This window comes from Muscardinus avellanarius, assembly GCF_963383645.1.
Source record: "Muscardinus avellanarius genome assembly, chromosome: 11".
NCBI lineage: Eukaryota > Metazoa > Chordata > Mammalia > Rodentia > Gliridae > Muscardinus > Muscardinus avellanarius.
This window is the reverse complement of record NC_137797.1, coordinates 81,714,818-81,721,361: the sequence shown is the minus strand read 5'-3', so window position 1 is coordinate 81,721,361 and position 6,544 is coordinate 81,714,818.

Sequence of the window (6,544 nt, the reverse complement as noted above, 5' to 3'; positions counted from 1 at the left end):
TGAATCTCAAAGAAGGCTACATATTTGTTTTATTGCTCCTATTATTTTCTCAAAGTATCACATCAACTTCCATTGGGAACACATGCATAATCTAAGAAATAAGATAATTTCAAGTTACTTAAAGTGACTTTTACAGCTCAGCCAGTTAACAATCTGGCTTGTAGATCTACAGATAGGATGCAGTGCCTCCACTGAGGAAGTTTCTTGGTGTATCTGTTTGTAGCATTGCCAAAACACAGGTGGAGATTTCTTTTTAACTGTGTAATGCAATTGTCTCTAGATTTAGAAAAAGTATTTAACATTATAAGCCTAGACTAGATATGCATAATGTTACATAAAACTATAGTGTCCCTAATGTAGTATATAGTAATAATGAGGGTGACAGTTGTCACTCATGTGGTGTCTGAAAGCCTTTTACAAGCCCAGCTCAGTCCATTTTCACGATTATCAGTGAGATAAAGATAAATCACATATTTACTACATTTTGTAGATGACTGAACTGATGAGTGGAAATCAAGCTTAGAGACATCCAGTGGCCCACCTGAGGTCCCACCGTGCGAGCAGGCAAGCCGGTGGTCTGCTGCGTCCTCTGGCTAATGGTCCACTATTACTTGGTTCTCTTTTTTCATGTTCTTTTGCTCTTAGAACTATGGGTGGCCTTCCCACCAGCCTCTGTTCTTCTCATTCTTGTCCTCAATTTACCTCTCTTAGGTACGCTTTGTACTTTTGTAGGAGGCAATCTGAGCCAATTAAACTAAATTTATAAATATGGAAAATTAGATTATTAGGTTGTGTTTTTAAATGAACCATATGCAAATAAATATGAGCTTTTGTGTCAATTTCAAACCCTCTATCATGGCTTTCAGAAGAATCTTAGATAAGAATTCTAATGTAGAACTCAAAGGAATTATGAAGGCCGGGCATGGTGGTGCATGCTTCTCATCCTAGTACTTGGGAGGCTGAGACAGGAGGATCACAGTTGTGCAGACAGCCTCAGCTACCAAGTGAGGCTTTCTACAATTTAGTGAGACCTTGTTTCAAAATAAAGACTGAAAAAATAGGGCTGGGGGTGTAGCTCAGAGGTAGAATGTCCCTGGGATCAATTATACAAAAAGTAATTATGAAGTAGTTATTTCACAATTGTTCAAATGAATTCAACAAACTATATACTGAGTACTAATTTATGTGCAAATTACAGTATTAGATACTTTCAGAGATCAAATAAATAAATAAAATTTTGTCTGCCCTTTGGTGCTTTGCTAATTCTGGAGAAAAGATACACACTTTTTATATTTTATTGTTGTTGTTGTTGTTGATATTTGTGACACTAGGGCTTGAACCCAGGGACCTTTTACCTCTGAGCTATACCCCTGACCCTATTTTATTTTTTATTTTGAAACAAAGTCTCACTAAGTTGCTGAGGGTCTTGTTAAATTTCCGAGGCTGGCTTCAAACCTAAGATCCTCTTGTCTCAACCTCCCAAGTACTGGATTACAAGCTTGCATCACAATGCCTGGCTTCTGTTCGTTCTTTTTGTTGTTGTCTGTAGTGCCAGGGATGAAACCCAGAGCCTTACACATGTTAGGCGAGCACTCTTCCTCTGAGCAATACTCCCAACCCCTACTTTTTTTTTTTTTCTTTTTTTGCGGTAATGGGGATAGAACCCAGGGACATTGTACCTCTGGACTACTCCAGCCCTATTTTTTATTCTTTATTATTTTTGAAACAGGGTCTCACTGAGTTGCGAAGGGCCTCCCTAAGTAGCTGAGACTGTCTTGAACCTTGATCCTCCATCTCCGCCTCCCGAATGCTAGGATTACAAGCATGTGTCACCACGCCAAGCACAACCCCTACTTTTTTTTTTTTTTTTTTTTGTGGTACTGGGGTTCCTGGAAGCCCTTCTACCTCCGGGCTGCACTCCCAGACCTATTTTTATATTTTTATTTGGAAACAGGGTCTCCTAAACCAGCGCGCGCGGCTGGCTTCGAACCTGCGCGATCACTCCTGTCTCTGCCTCCCAAGCGCGGGGATTACTAGCGTGCGCCACCACGCCCGGCACAACCCCTACTTTTTATTCCTTATTTCCTCCCTTGTTGCATTAAAGATTCAAGAAACTTACACTAATAATCTTTAGTAAAACAAGGCCCCTAAATCCTCTGGCCTTCTAAGCCAGCCAGCCTGCCTGCCTTCCTTCCTTCTTTCCTTGTGCTGGGGATTGAACCAAGGGGCACCCTACCACTGAGCTACATCCAGTATTTTTTATATTTGAGACAGGATATCACTAAATTCCTCAAACTGGCCTCAAACCCATGATCCCCCTACCTCAACTTTCTGAGCAGCTGGGATTACAGGTATGAGCTACTGGTGCCCGGCCTGGTCCTTCTTTTAAATAATCAAATATAAGTAGGACATGGTGGAACACACTTTTAATCTCAGTACTTGGGAGACTGGGATGGGAGGATTACAGGTTTGTAGCCAGCTTCAGGAATTTAGCAAATCCGTTTGCAATTTAGTGAGATAATGAATGCTTCTGGGTTCAATTCCAGTACCACATACACATACAAAAAAAAAAAAAAAAAAAAAAAAAAAAAAGCAAACAAAACTAGAATAATTTGTTTCACCAAGCTACGTTTGACTATAGAAAATGTCATTTCCATTGTGCCCTAGTGTTTTTCGAATTCTCAGGGAATATTTAAATGTTTCAGTGAGCACCTGCCAGCTTCCTTTCTTAACTCTTGCTCAAGATTCTTAACTCGATCTCCTGTAACACCCTCATCATTGCCTCTTTTGTAGAATACTCCTAATCTCTTCAGTCCACTGTCTTGTAAAATAGTGCCAACACAATGCTCACTTATCAGTTATATATTGCCATAATGGTGTGTAGCAAACAATCAAGGAATCGTAGTGACATCGAGCAATATGTAATTCTTGCTTCTGTGTTGTGTTTGGATGGCTCTGTAGTTTGATTTTATCCAGGCTTGCTGTCATGTCTAAAAGCCAGTCCTCTGATGTAGTGGGACCTCGGCTATGACAACCAGAAGGCTTGCTGTGCTTTCCACATCTGGAGTCTTCCAGCAGGCTAGCTGGTGCTCCTTCCCTGGGCTGTGGAGGAGGGCAAGAGCAGGCTTGCAGTTACCCGGGTGTTTTTCAAGAGCTGCCTGGGTGACAGCATCCACCCTCCTCTGCTGGAAGCCAGCCTCAGAGTGTGAGTAAGGGCGCTCCAGAGAGATATGGAGAAGGCCTTGAGTCTGGGGATGAGTTCAGGAGAACATAAAGTGCCTCAGGGGACTGCGTTTCTGTCATTTTGAAAAACCTGCCATCTACCAAGACCATTTAGGAACCGTCTCAGTAAGTTGAAAATTTAATTTCCTGTAAGTCATTTAAAATACTCTACAAATGGATTCAAAAGTTCAGTTTCAGTTTTGGAATAATTCTGAAGTGACTTCTTCAGATGTAAAAAATAAATACTTATTCTAAATATCCAAATAATTCAAATGCTTAAAATAATTCAGATGCTTATTTTAAATATCCAAAACAATAGAAAATGTGGCTGATTTCAGCTTGTTTTCATTTGTTATTTTAATTTCCTTCCTGCCTCCCTCCCATTCTTTTCTTTTTTTTTTTCTTTTCTTTTTTTTCTTTTTTGGTACTGGGGATTGAATTCAAGTGCATTCTACCACTGAGCTATACCCCAACCCTTTTTATTTAGTTAGTTCTAATTTTTGAAACAGGGTCTCACTAAATTAATGTGTGCTCCCCTTAAACCTATAAATCTTCCTGTCTCAGCCTCCCAAGTACTAGATTACAGGCATGGACCATCACACGCACCTGCTTGTTTTTTATTTCTAGAAGAGTAGTTGAGAATTTGTTTGGAAATGTATCTAAATTATGCTATGGTATACTAATAAAATACTGATGTTGCAGATTGGATATGTGTAGGATATTTCATATAATTGTCATCCAGAATGTCCAGTTAGATTTAAGAAATGGCCATATAAAATAAAGTACATGCCATTATATGTATTTCCAAAGCACTACCTCCCTCTTTAGAAAAAAAAGATATGTAGGTCTTTTCTTCTTTTCCCTAAAAAGAAAAAAGTATTTCTATTATTTTTCTACATAAAATACATTTTTTATTTTTTATTTTGTTTATTTATTTACTTTTTTTGGTGGTACTGGGGTTCCTGGTAACCCTTCTACCTCCGGGCTACACTCCCAGACCTATTTTTATATTTTTAATTTGGAAATAGGGTCTCTTAAGCCAGCACGGCTGGCTTCAAACCTGTGCGATCCTCCTGTCTCTGCCTCCCAAGCGTGGGGATTACACCCGGCTAAAAATACATTTTTTAAACAGTACTATTTTTCTCCTCATTTATTTCTTTAAAAACTGGATGCATAGTAAAGTATTACAGTAGTCATGGCATTTAGAGTGAAATTTGACATATTTTCTATTTAATTTTATTAAACTAAATTTGATTTGAAAGATAATTTTAAGAAGTATAGAATGAAATAATCACCAATATAATTTATTTTTTTTTCCTCTGGAGATGTAGAGTCTTGTGATAAAAATTTCAGAAATGGGATAAGAAAAGAATTTCCTTAAAGAGGAATAATCGGGATATAACAAAGATATCCCTAATTTTCCTCAAGATAAATCATTATTAATGTTTCCCAGAATTGTTAAGGTCTATTTAATTTCATAAACTGTTTAGATATTTATTGTAAAATATGAAATAAAACAGTGGACATAAAGTACCCAGTAATAGGCACGTCCAGTGATTTTTTCTTTTTCAGATTTTATTTTTCTTCTGGTACTGGTGATTGAACCTAGAGACATTCTCCTCCAAGTTATACCCCTGGCCTATAAATTTTTTTTTTCTTTGAAACAGACTATCACTAGGTTGCTGAGAGTTTCTCTCACTAAGTTGCTGAGACTGGCCTTGAATTTGCTATCCTCTTGTCCCAACCTCCCAAATACTAGGATTATAGACATGTAACACCAAGCCTTTTTTTTTCAGATATTTTAATAGGCCCATTTAGTTTACTCTTACTATAGAAAATTTAGGGGGAAAAAAAAAGCAAGCAAGCAAAAAAAAAAAAAGCTCACCTAGAATCCATGTCTAGGAGAAGTACACATACATAATCTGTATGCCAACTATGAATCCACTGCTGTAAAAGAAATCCAGAAAACATTTCCACTCATGATAGCACACACAAAAAAGTACTTAGCCAGGTGTGGTGGCACATGCTTGTAACCCCAGCATTTGGGAGGCTGAGGCAAAAGGATCAGAGTTTGCGGCCAGCCTAGGCTACTTAGTGAGGCCCTTTGCAACTCAGTGAGATCCTGTTTCAAAATAAGGAATAAAAATAAAAATAGGGCTGGGGGTTTAGCTCAGAGGTAGAATGCCCCTGGGTTCTATTCCCAGTACCACAAAAAAATAAAAGTAAAATAAAATACTTAGGAATAAATTTAACCAAGGAGATAAAAAGACCTCTACAAGGAAAATCAAAAAAACATTGAGAAAAGAAGTTAAGGAAGACTTTAGGAAATGGAAAGGTCTTCCATGCTCTTGGATAGGCAGAATAAATATCATCAAAATGGCCATTCTTCCTAAAGTGATCTACAGATTCAATGCAATATCCATAAGATTACCAAAGTAACTCCTCAAAGACATAGAAAAATCAGTTCTTAAATTCATTTAGAACAAGAAACCCAGAATAGCTAAAGTAGTTCTCAGCAATAAGAACCATGCAGGAGGCATCACAATACTTGGCTTCAAACTATACTACAAAGCCATAGTAATAAAAGCAAGATGGTACTGGCACAAAAACAGACACATAGACATATAGAGCAGAATAGAAGACTCAGAAACAATTCTGCACACTTACAGCCAATTGATATTTTTGACAAAGGGGGTCTTAAACATACACTGGAAAAAAGCCTGTTCAACAAATGGTGTTGGCAAAACTGGTTAACCATATGCAGAAAACCGATAATAAACCCCACTTTCTCACCCTCCACAAAAATCCATTTATTTATTTATTTATTTATTTATTTATTTATTTATTTATTATTTATTTATTTATTGTGGTACTGGGAATAGAACCCAGGGGCATTCTACCTCTGAGCTACACCTCCAGCCCTATTTTTTATTCTTTATTTTTGAAACAGTGTCCCCATGCCTGTACAGGAATAAATTTAAGATGCATCAAAAACTTGGAAATCAAGGCTGGGCGTGGTGATGTATGCTTGTAATCCCAGCATTTGAGAGGCTGAGATTGGAGGATTGTGTTTCTTGGATAGCCTCAGCTATTTACTGAGGCCCTTTGCAACTCAGTGAGACCCTGTTCAAAATAAAGAAATAAAACTAGGGCTGGGGTGTAGCTTGGAGGTAGAAGGCCCCTGGGTTCCATCTTCAGTAGATCAAAAAACAAAACAAAACAAAACAAAACAAATCCCCCCAAAACTTGGAAATCAGACCAGAAACTTTGAACCTCCTTGAAGAGGGCGTAGGTCCAACACTTCAACACATAGGCACAAGTA